Source organism: Gallus gallus, chromosome 11, assembly GCF_016699485.2.
Source record: "Gallus gallus isolate bGalGal1 chromosome 11, bGalGal1.mat.broiler.GRCg7b, whole genome shotgun sequence".
NCBI classification, from domain to species: Eukaryota; Metazoa; Chordata; class Aves; order Galliformes; family Phasianidae; genus Gallus; species Gallus gallus.
In genome coordinates, this window is record NC_052542.1 from 17588064 (window position 1) to 17600723 (window position 12660).

Consider the following 12660-nt stretch of genomic DNA (forward strand, 5'->3'; position numbering starts at 1 on the left):
CGTTACATGGCGCCCACTTTCAGAAAGTAGAGCCCTCAAAGCTCGTGTTCCCGTTTATTTCTCCCCTAAGGAGCCCACAAAATGGCCCCCTCCCTCACACAAAATGGAAGCAAAAGGCCCCTGGGTTGCCCCACGGTGTGAGCTGGGCCTCTCCCCTGAGCAAAAATAAAAGCAAGCCATGGGGTGGATGTGCTGGGAGTCTGGGGGCTGTGTAAGGGTTTTCCTTTCAGCAGTGGTTTTGGAAATTGGGGTTGTGGCCGAACATGGAGTGTGGGAGAGCTGAAGGAGATGACAGTACTGCGAGATGGAGGCAGGCAGCTGCCGGTCAGCGATCCTCCGCTGGGGAAAAAGCAACAGCAGTTTGGCTTTTTAGGTGGTATTGCATGTGGATGCTGAGCCCAGGTAGAATTCCTGGGAAAACACCGTCTTTGAACACATAACCACATCGTACAATATAAACATCACCTGAGCTCAAGTGCATCTTTGAGCTTCTTTGAAAGAAGAGCTTCTTTCATCCCGCTTTACAATTGCTTTTGTGATTGTTTCTCACTTTTAGGAGGGGAATTCAATCCCGTTTTTCACTGAATTCCCTCAAAGCCTGTGTTGCCTGGAGGTAGGATTGTTTTCATTGCTGCCCAACCCAACGCCTACCCCAGATCAGTGAGGATATCACTGAAGGCACAGCTCAGTGCCCGCAGGTTAGCCCCAAACATCAAGTACTTTGCTTTGGAAACTGCAGGAGAATTCCTACCCTTTCAAAATCTGCCTACACACAAACTTCACATCTTGGAAACGTGACCCCAAAGCACGGAGAAGGGGAGCGCTGGGAAAATACTTTGAGGTTGTGGACAATGTACGCCCTGACCAGGATTTTGTTTGTCTGGTCATTCTGACAACATTGCGGTCACAACTAAAGCTGCTGCCTGCAAAGTGTTTATGCCCAGGAAGAGAACAGAAGGCTGCAGAGGGGCCGGGTCAAGTGAACGGGGCGATTTCTCAGCCAACAAGTTACAGGCACTCTGCTGAGTTCCCTGGCTCTACACATAGGCTAGGAAGTTCCCCTGCTGCTTCTTGGTCCTGAACCTCAACAAGAAACCAGCGTGTGAAAAACATCCCTGATGTCTACAGGAATTTGGTCACCGAGTCCCCTTGGGGCCAGATCTTCTTCAAACTTTTTTTTTGAGGGGGAGGGGGACTTTGACATGAAAAAGTCCACCTCTTCACAAAACATCCTCCTGAGGTGTTCGTCAGGCGTGAGGTTAACAGGGGAACAAGGAGCCTTTCACACCCCGTACACCCATCTCCATTCGCATCGGCCTTTTTGGTGCTGCATCACTCACGGTGTTTCCATAACTCGGTGATCCTCAGCTCTGAGAGCTCAAATTACGCTCGCAAGTCATTATTTTCCGTATTTCTGAGTGCAGTTTCAGATGCTCAGGGTCACTCGGAACTAGCCACTGTGTGGGGAACTGCGTGGGGCAGAGCATTCTCAGTGTGAGTTCTCTGATCCCTTGAACTATGCAGTCTGGTTTCTCATGGTATATGCGGAAAAAAAAAAGAGGATGAAAGGACAAAGAAAACTTTGTACTGCTGTTTGAAAACTCAAAGCACAGCATATGCAGGAATCGGGGCATGAACTTCTCAGGGATAAACATTTGCCTGCTCCAGCGTGGTGTGGAAATCCTGCTGTAGCAATGATGGTGACTGCTAAGAGGTCTTGAATGGATCTCATGGACACCTCGGCTGAGTAGCAGAGATTAAAGACTGCGACCTGAAAGTACGTCCCCAAAACTGGCTTAGGTGAACTCTTCACACAGGCTTCCATCACCCCAAACAAACCCAGGGCCATTCCATGTTCCCACACGACCTGCACGGATGTCTGCCTACGCTTTCACACAAACATCCTCTTGCAGCTGGAGGACAGATGTGTGCTCCCGAACGTGGACAAGCTCAGGCTCACACACGCTGTTTCATTCAGACGTCTGCACTCTCTAATTCCTGCCCCAGGTTTTGTTTTTGCTTTGTTTTGGTGTTTTGAACTGTGTGCTGGTAAGGACATGGCATCAGCTTGACTTTGTCGGGGTTTGCACTTTTCATTCTGCTGCTACAAAGTGGTATAGCTGGCAGCCCATCTCCAGCTCCCACCTACACAAAGAGCACGTGGTTTTACTTTGTTATTTTTTTGATGGTCTGGAATATGCTCATTCAACAGGATGGCAAATCCAGCTGTATCAGCAAAGTTCAGAATAACAGGCATGAAAGCCTCAGAAAAGACTCAAAAGCTTTTTCCCACAAGTCTTCTTTGTGCTCTAACACTTGATTTATTTTTCCCCTGTTAATGCTTTTGGAAGCCAGTAGCAAGGCAAGAATTAATGGCACAGATTAAACGGGAGGACATGCTGACAGCACAGTAACTAAGTCAACCAAAATGCAGTGCACTGCTAGCAAGAGCTGGTATTCCCACAGTGCCCTTATAGAAAGGTGAGGATGAAGCTAAGCCCAGCAACAGAAAACCACGGGGCTGCTGAGAGGGCACCACTTCAAACAGTCTGGCAGCATCCAGCACAGGCATTTTGCTATAGGCCCTGCACAGCAAGAGGAGCGAGCTGCAAGGGAACATGAAATCATGCCATGCTTGCTTTGCTACAAATCCCTGCTATTGCACAGCCTGAGTTTCATGTTGGCTGCGCTCACAGCCCAGCAGAGGCCCCTCGGTCCCCATAGATGCGTGCAGCACCTGGGGCTGGATGCAAACCAAGCAGGTGGCTGCTGCGGAGTCAGCAACAGCGCTTTGCTCCATTCAGGGGCTGATAACATCTCACGGCCATTCAATTGGCTTCCTGTATTTTCTGTTTTGAAATCGGTGCTTTCATATCTCGAAAACAGAGGAAGCAGAGGAAGGCAGAGCCTTCCCTGGAGCGGAGTACAAAGCATGGCTTTATTCAGGTGCAGATCGCAAGGGGTATCAGTCTAAGTCCATCAACAGATTGTCACACGTGAAGCTGGTTTCCCAGCGCATCTGAAAAGGCTCTTTCTCTCACCATGCCAATGGGACGTCATTGGGTTTTATGTGGCTTTGGAAAGAAAACCTCAGAGAAAGAACTGAAGTGAGACAGAGCGTTGTTTAGAAGTTCACATTTCTAATCATTAATAGTGATGCAGCAATCTTGCATGTTCAGGGTGAGGGGGATTTCCATAGCACTAATGATTAGCGCCAGGAGCAGCAGTAATGAAGATTACAGCTCCAGCTGATGTGTAGGAAAAAAACTGAAGGGGCAAACCCACAGACTCAGTGAGAGCAAATGAGAATGCCTCTCCCCTCTCAGAGCCCAAGTTTTAAACGTAGATGCGTCTATTTGAGCACTAAAATGAACATCTAACACCTAAAATCAAAAAGGTTGCTTTTAGGATCAAAGGGAGCCCCTCCACACTGTATTCCTGTACACGTGAAGCTGGCCCAGCCTGCTCTCTCATTTTTAATGAATGAATGTTTCACCCACAGTGAAAGTGCCAGGATGAGAGGTGTGGTAGATAGCAAGCAGGAAGCATTAAGATGTATTTTTTGCTGCAATTTTTTTGTTCTTCAGCATCACACCATGCTTGCTTGGAGAGAGTTCTGGGGCTGAAAACAAGGTCGTTGTGCACACACACTGGTTCTAGCCTTGAAGATGGATGGAACAGAGGAGCCTTTAAGGGTGGCTGGGTACTGGGAGGATTATATACTGATTTACACCTGAAACTGCATGCGTGGGTGAGGAGGGAGTGCTGGTCACCTGGCAGTGCCCAGGGATTCTGCTCCTGGGGTACACACCTCTGCTCCTGGTGAGCAGCTCAAGGCTGCTAAATTATTTCAGCTGCTTACCCTGACCAGCTGCCATCTGAGAAGTGCCCTCTCGTGCTGTTTGCTAACTGTGTCTTTCACTATTACCACCATGCTGATAAGCACCAGGCTTTGCTAATTTAACATTAAGTACATGTGCATGCAAATGTATGCGTGAAAGCACAGGAGGTCAGGACTTGTAGGAGCTGATGTTTCAGTGCACTCAAATCAACATGCAGACTTCCTCATAGAGCAGCAAAATTCCTCTGCGTGTGTCGCTGCCTTCTTTTGCTTGTCCTTTGTCAAGCATCCTGTCACACAGATTGCAATAGGGACTGCTCTTTGCCTCTGCTATTTCATCACAGCAGGCATTGCAAGTGTGCACGGTGTCTGCAGCATCACTGAGCCTGGCAGCATTTAGGAGACTGCTCCTGGTGAAAATGCTCCAGCAGCTGCACAGGCAGTCTCTGTCCGGCTGTTGTCACATCTCTGTGCCATTGCCCCCCACAATCTGCTCTAGCCACTGTGCTGGTTCCCAGAATGGGGACAAGAAGGCAGAAATCTTAGGCTGCCTGTATGTTTGTCCTGGATCTTAATTAATTAGGCTAGCAAGCTGTTCATTAGGCTCCCTAAGCTTCTTTAGAGATGCTTAATCATCCCTGGGGAAGGCGGTACGGTTCACAGTATGAGGGACGGCGTGTGGCTGGTAACAGCTGGACCCCTTTCTCCTCACCTGTCATCGGGCTTGTTTTGCTTGATTCCTGTTTTATTGATGAGTGTGGTCAGGTACTGTTTTGCTCGCTCACGTACGAAGATGACGCAAAGCATTCATCTGAAATGCCTGTGTCATTGTGCATTGGCTCAGTTCACCCGGGGGCCAGGGGTTGGTAGGAGACCAGGAGGAGAATTTCCCCTTGCATTTCTGAAGAGGAGGATAAATAATTTGGTGAAATGAGTGGGAAAGGAGTGAGTGAAGGGAAACCCCAAGAGCCCGAGTTGAGCAGTGAATTCCAGACAGCCGACGGTCATATCGCTCAGTAAGAGCGAAGCAGCCAAAACCGCCATCAAATCTCCTGCCCTTACGTACACAACCTCGTTTTTTCCCCGTTATTCAAATTCTGAGTCTGATGCAACCCAGGGCGGAATGTGCTAAGACTGGATTGCAGTGGCTCCTGCGTGCCGCCGGGTGTCAGCTCTGCAGCGGAGGGCGGCTCGCTCCACGCAGTGCTGCAAGAGCAGCAGCGAGGTTGCATCATCTGCGGAGGTGCAGGGCTCCCACCGCTGGGAAATGGGCAACACAGCCCAGGGCTGGGCCTGGGGATGCGAGGAGGAAAGCAGCACAGTGCACTCAGGAAGCCTCTGTTTCTGACACTGCCGTTCTCGTCCATTCAGGCAGCGCCGAACTGTTCTTTGGTTGTCTCTAATTAGATGACAAAGGAAGCAGTTGTAGCAGGAGCTGAGTGCAAGGCTTTTGCTTGCCCTGAGAGCAAGTCCAAGCAGAAGTGTTTCACCCACTTAGGTTTGTTCTGCCCCTGGAACTGGTGCACGTGGTGGTACTGCTGGTGCTCTGCGTCCATGGATGTCAAACTGCACGTGGACATAGAGGATCACCTACTGCCTGTCGTTCTCAGCCCTGTTTTCTGTCCATGGACAGCTTACTAGTTCCCTTGTTAAGAGCAATCAGTGCTCTGCTAGCACCTAGCCAACCCTCAGTTTGTATTGCAGACTGCTCCATCACAGAACCTCCGAGTATTTGGGAGGAGAGGAGCATGCTGCCTTCATGGAGCAGGAAACATCAGCGCCGTGAGGATGATAGCCCTGATAGCGTGACAGCAGGCAGGGGCAGAGTTGAATTTGGACTTCTCAGTAAGCTGAGCACCAGGCCTGGGGGGCAGAGACTGCCTGCGGTGGTGTGCCATTGCCAAAGACATCCCTGGGGAGTGGTGAGCCCAATGCCTGCTGCAGATGGTTGGAGCCCCCCAGAGAGGCCAGGTGGGGGCATTCCTCACCCTTCTGCCATGCCCAACGTCTGCAGTTTTTCACAGCTGACAAGGTAAAGGACAGGGCCTGACCTTTACTGTTTGATTTTCACCCACCTCAGTCCTGACAATGGCAATGCTGATTGAATCAATTCTACTGTTGATTAAATTAATCGTGTTTTGTCTGCACTAAAAGCCACTGCCCCCAGCCTGACCGTGACTGGGCCAGGTCGTCTCCTGCTGCCATCTCCTCGGGCTGACTCCATGCTGAGCAATGCAGTGCAGAGGGATTCGGTATGTTCTCCCACTCCAGTTCAGTCTGGTTTTGTTCGCCCCCCAATAAAGATAGCCCCATACATTCCTTATCACCTTAAACATTTGCCCTCGGGAAATGCTGACCCTGACAAGATTCCTTGTGGTTTTGCAAAAGAAAAGGAAATATTTATTCATTCTCACTGGCTTAGAAAGGTAAACCTGGGTATATCAACCACTCCTCCGTGAATAGAAACATTCTGATAAGGTGTTGGGCTGCCGGGGCACAGTGAAGGGGCTGCCTGCTGTGATGGGGTTTGTGCTTTGTCAGATACATTGCATGGAGCTGATGAGCTGCATGCCCCATGGCTGCAGCAATAGCAAACCCCAGAACTCAGAGCTCTCTGCAGGGATGGTTGTCTACATCATGAGGTGTATGTAAAACAGGTTGCCCAAGGAGGCTGTGGATGCCCCATCCCTGCAGGCATTCAAGGCCAGGATGGATGTGGCTCTGGGCAGCCTGGGCTGCTGGTTGGCGACCCTGCACATAGCAGGGGGTTGGAACTGGATGAGCACTGTGGCCCTTCCAACCCAGGCCATTCTATGATCCTATGACTCTTTCCTTCCAGCACAAGGCAGTGTCACATGTACAAACCCCACCGCAGCGTCACAGCCCTGCAGGGAGCACTGGGCTAGATGAAAACTCCAGCAATTAGTATGATTCTGTTTGTAGAAGGTGACATCACATCCACTTCTGAACAAGTTTCAGAGCATTTCCACCGACACGATGCAGTAGGTAATGGTTCCGTATCTGTCTGCTTTTTCAAAGAAACGGTTTATTTTTAACCTCAAGCTGCAATCTCAACTGGTATCTCTTAGGGGTTACGCGTCCTCTCTCAGAAATAACCATCATCATTTCCTCTGTGATGTCATTTCTCATGCTAGAATAAAAGAGGCAGACAGGAAGGTAAAAACCAGATACTGATGATATTTAACATTAGGCTTTTTTTTTTTCCTGTGATGTTCAAACAGAAAGCAGGGCTTTCTCGTGAACAACTCCACGTGAAAAACAATCTGACACATCACGGATGAGCCATTCTTGCTGATGAAGCAGAGTGGAATTGGGTCCCACTGGAAAACCAATATTTGCTCTGCTATCTGCTGCTTGCTCTGCGGCGCTATCTGGGCAGGATCACAGCGGGGAGCTGCGTTTCTATGGTGGCCGTTGACACTCGGGCCAGCTTCGTGTTCTCCCACAAGATAATCTGTCATGTTGTGGGGTCGGAGTGAGCAGCAGCCCATCTGCACAGGCAGGGAAGTGGGCAGCTGGCTGCTGTGCGATGCTGTGTGTATTACAGCTTTCTGTCAGTGCAGATCAGATAAATGCGTGGCACTGGGACCTGGAGATGCTCTGCAATGCTGGAGATGTTGGCAGCTCTCCCCAGGCATGGGCTCGCCTGCACAGGGCTGAGCTGCAGGTGTGGGCTGGTGTTGGGTTAGCTGGGAGTTAGCTGCTAGCCAGCTCCTGCCATTGCTCCTCTGCCTGCTGCACCACGACCTGGCAGGGACACACCTCCCAGCACACCTTCACTCCTTGATCTAATGTGGGATCAAGCTCCATCTTGCATGCCAGGCCAATTTTCCTCTTGGTTTCCAGTTCCCCATCTCCTCCCAAGCCCCGTGCTTATTGCACCTGGCTGGAGTTAAGCAGTCTCCAGACTAATTCTGCCCCAGGGAGGGAAGGGAGAGAAGCCTGCCCTGTGCCTGTGGTTTCTGTTTGGAGCACAGAGGCAGCAGATCAGCCCTTGTGCTGATGCTCAGAGCAAGCAAACCCAAATCACCACCGGGACTGGAGCTGGTGGCACGCAGTGGAGTGAGTGAGATCCACAGAAAACCTGGAATTTGTGTAATAAGGGTGAGGAAAACCACATGAAAGCATCCTTCCCCACCTAACCCCCTGCATGAATCAACAGAGCTCTACTCTCCCAGCGCTCTTGGGCTGAAGCCTTTTCCCATTGTCTGGGTAGGGAACAGGTAACAGCAAGCAGGCACTGAAGTGGCTGATGGTTGTAAATTGTGCTCCTGCAGGAGATCCCCTTCTGAATTCCACTTCTGTGAATTCACAGAAGCACTGGGCCAACTTTGGGGTGAAGGGCTCCATTCCTGCAAGCACAGAGACCCAGGTGGCACTGGATCCATGCAGCAAGAAAATCCTATAGTGGATGACTCTAAGACTTTTGGTCTTATCATCTGCCTGGGCTCACTCAGGTTCCAGGCTGTTCAACCAGCAGAAGGATTTTTCCATCCCCAGATACTCCTTCTGAAACCAAAATGTTACCAGTGACGACAATTTCCAATTACACACAGGTACTGCTGTACGTTTGGATTAGCGTGGCTTTAAATAGCCCTCTTCTAGGAGCTGGCACTTTGTGTTCATTCAATTATTCTCCCCACCTGAGGAAGGAGGCTCCAATTAGCAGCCGGTCAGCCCAGACCTTCCAGTTCTGCACCGTGGCTCCTGCTCCTGCCCCGTGATCCGCTGCCTGCAGCCAGCGCAGATGTCTGCAGCGATTGCACAAGAGAACACAGCATGTGAGAGCTCCAACCCTTTGCACCACGGAAAGGCGGCGCCTCTTTGAAAGCAGCTTTGTCCATCTGGGCTTTTTTTCCTAAGGAGACACAATGGTGGCAAATGGCAAAACGCCATTCAGCAGGGGGAAGCTGCAGACAGACGGACGGACACGGAGGCATTGGGAGCCAGCAGCTCAGCGTGCACTGAGCACGAGATGTGGTAAAGCCTCCTCTTAGTACTATGGAACCATTCGGGTTGCAAAGACCTCTACAATCCCCAAGCCCTGTTCCTCAGTGCCACATCCCTGCAGTTCTGGGACACCCCCAGGGATGGGGACCCCCTCCAGTCCCTGCTCTCACAGTACGATGTCCCCATGGCACGTTCCCTTGGGGTCCCCACCCATGCTGGGCTGCTCCTCAGTGCTTTGCACCCTTGGTCTGCCCGTAGCTCCCTGCTGCAGCTGTCACAACCCCAAATACCTTCAGCTTGCTTTACCCAGCTCAGGTTGCACATCCAGTTGGGTTTATTACCCACATGCAGTTGGTCTTCTGACGTCGTCTAATGAAAGCTGGGGCCAGCAGCATCCCCACTGCGAGTCCTTGCAGGCCCAGCAGCTCTGCGTGCCCTTTATGACAGCAGCTTTGGTCCCTCCTGGCCTGCAGGTACTGCACACCCTCCAGACATTGCCTTTTGTGTTGGCTGATCTGCTGACTACAAGACAGGACGTGCAGCAGCACCTCACCCCGCACCTCATTGCACCACAACCCCAAATACCTGCGATGCCCAGTCCTGATTTATGAGCTCCCCCAGGCAGGATGGATGAGCTTCTTGTCACAGCAGCCACTGCTGCTCCAGACAAGTGGAGCAGGAACCTCTGTGAGCTCCAGAGCTCCTGCAGTCGCTGCCTGGCTCTGCCAGGAACTCAATCCAAGTGGAGGACGTGTTTGTGTTCCCACCGTGCAGTTACACTTGCAGGGCTTGTACAGGCGCCTTGCCATGTCCGCACCATTTGCTTATGGCCCACAGCATGTGCCAGGCTCTGCACACTTTATTTTGATTACTCATTTTGGTGAGGATGCCATTGGCTGCTCTGGAGGCTGTGAGATCCGCCACGGTGCTGTTACAGACAATACCTCATTCCCAGCAGTCTGGGGAGGTGTTTGCTGATGCCCGGCTCACGGCTTGCACTGTACTGGCACCACGCACTGACAGAGCATGGCTGAAGACCTTCAGCTCTTCCAGCAGCAGCCTTAAAAGTCAGTCATCTGCTCTTATCAGAGCCCTGGAGAGTGCATCGCTACCCCCCCCTGCGTGTCCCTGGCACTGCTGGTGCTGTGCTGTGCTCCAGAAGATGACAAAGCGATGAGAGATGGCAGTGTGAGCAGAGCAGCAGGAGCACAGCACAGCGCTGGATGGCCAGAGGAGCGCCCGGGCTGCCAACCTCCTGAGAGACACCTCAATTTCACTGGGGGATGTGGCAGCAGCTCCTCCTTTTGTTAAAAAAAAAAAGGCTGCCGAGCAGAACTTCCATTGCTTCAATCTGAAGGAGACAGTTTTGTCCTCCTCTTTGCTTTGCTGCGAGGCAGTTGGTCAACGCCAGCACTCCTGTTAATTCTCCTCACACCTGGATCTCATTTTGCTACACTAATTTACCTCCCTCAGAGGCTCCAGCCACAACCCCTCCTCAGTTCCCTTCTTTCCTTCCCATCTGTGCCCTTGAAACATCTCCCAGCGCATCACACCCCGCCCTGGGGCTGCCTTCTCCCCTCTGCAGACACATTTATTGGGTACCTTTCATCTTGCACACAAACCTTCAAACAAACGACAGGCTTATTGCTTTCTGCCAGGCTTGCCTCCAGCTCGCAGAGGCACTGCTATGCTGCTCCATCCATCCTCTGTGGCAGACCCCCCAGCACCTCCGTGCCGCTTTGGTTTTGGGGAGAGAAATGGGAAAGTGTCGGTCTCTGTGCCCGATGCGCCCCAGGGCTGCATTCCCAGCCTTCCCCTCCCATCACAGCTCAGCCCCAATCCCACTTTAGCCCTCCCAGCCCTGGGAACATGGGGCTCAGCACCGCTGCGCTTCACAACAGCCCCTTTTCTCCGCTCCTTTTGAACTGTGGTGCGGGCAGACTTCTGGTCTCACCAACATCCTCTGCTCCCGAGCGTGTGATGAACATCTCTGTGTGCTGAAACCTCTTCCTGCCTTTGTGTCGGGGCCAGAGGGGCAGCTTTGTGCTCGGGATGGACGCACGGAGCAATGTCACACAGCAGCACTGCAATTCTGCTATTTGCTCCACATGAGATCCCTCATTGAAGCCCACTGTGGATTTCACACAAGTCACCAGAAGCTGCCAGCTCCTACCCCATCCCAGGACGCTCTTTTCTCTGTCTCTGCTCACTATATCCCCTATCACAGCTTCTTGCAACTGCTCCAGGCCATCCCTACACCCTCTGCCCACCCCAGCACCCTGTGTGCCCCCTCCCACACCACGGGCCACGCACTGGGCTGCACCTGCCTGCCAGGAGCTTTCCAAGTCTCCGAACCCAGAGCTGGAGCTTTGCTCCCAAGCGTGATGCTTTATCTGGCAGCAGTTCCCCGCGCACACTCCCTGCAAAGCTCCACAGCGGGAACTTCTCCAAGCAAGGCTGTAGCAAACACTGTGCAAATAACTCATGTCATTTCTCCACTGCCACCTTCCCTGTCTGCAGAGCTCTGTTCAGAGCCGGCTTCCCGCAGGCTCCAGCCCCTTCCTGTTCTCGTGCTGGTGGCAGCAGTGTGAATGCAGTGTTTGCTGTGTCTTATCAGGGTTTATTCTCTCCTCTGTTTTCCTTCTTTGGCCACAGCTGTCACTTTGTGAGGGATCTCTTATAAAGCTGGTGGCACACGCTATTCTGCTGTCTGCCCACACTGGCTTTTAGAGATGTTTTCCTTAGATTAATACCTCCACTGAGCACCTCTAATGCAGCACGTGGCCCTACAACAGCCCTGAAATGCCCTCATTTCTGCACCCTTATCTTCCTCCTTCGCTTCATATGTTGCTGCAGCAGCTGGGTTTGCTCTAAGGTGGCTGCAGGGCTCCAACATGCAGCACTGCTGCAGCTCTCTCCAAGCATTGCTTTCTGCAGCAGATGCAATACCCACTCCTGAAGCAGGAACTGCCTCTTGGGAACTCAGTAACCACCCCACACGGCTGGCTGCAGTGCATAAACCCCGTATCGATGTTTGAAGCTGCACTGCAGCCTCATGCATTGCTGGGGTTGGAGGTTTGTTCTGTACCCACCTCTACCTGTTGGCATCTGCAAGAGCAATAAGAAAGCTCAGCCCCATCTTCTCCCATAGGGGTGCCCACGGTGGCACTCCTCACACCTCCTCCTTTCCCTGTGCCTCCCATCACCCATTCCCCATCACCTTCACCTGCATTAGGCCCAACCAGACACAGGGATGTGCATGTGAGAGCAGGAGGGGCAGAGGGGCCGCAGGACCAACAACAGAACCTTCTGCGCAATGAAAAGAGTTGGAGGCAAAGACCAGCAACAGGAGAGTTGTAATTCAGCTTTCTTTGTTAAAAAACAACCGACAAAACAAAACAAAACAAAACAAAAAAAACAACCAGACAACCCAAAACATAAAACAACCCGAACACAGAACAGGTTTGTTAACCACAGACATAAAGGAATCAAGAAATACTAGAAAAAAAAATACATGGTGGGAGACGTTTTGTTTTACAAGGCAGTTTGATGGTGTTCCCATTGGCGGAGCAGCTCAGCCAGCCACTGAACTGCTGTGCCAACGGGACACAGACACTGTAAATAGCATCGACTGTAGAAGTATTAAGACTTAGAAGATATTTACCCCTTAAAAATAAATAGAACGTCGTCTACAGCAACATTTAAATTAGTATCTTTTTTTTTTTTCTTTTCTTTCCTTTCTTTTGCAAAGCAACCGAATGCAACAAAAAGGTAAAACAGGTGTGGGTTTTCTGGAGGCCGAGATCATTCTTTCCTGCTTAAAATAAAAAGGACAAAAACACGAACTT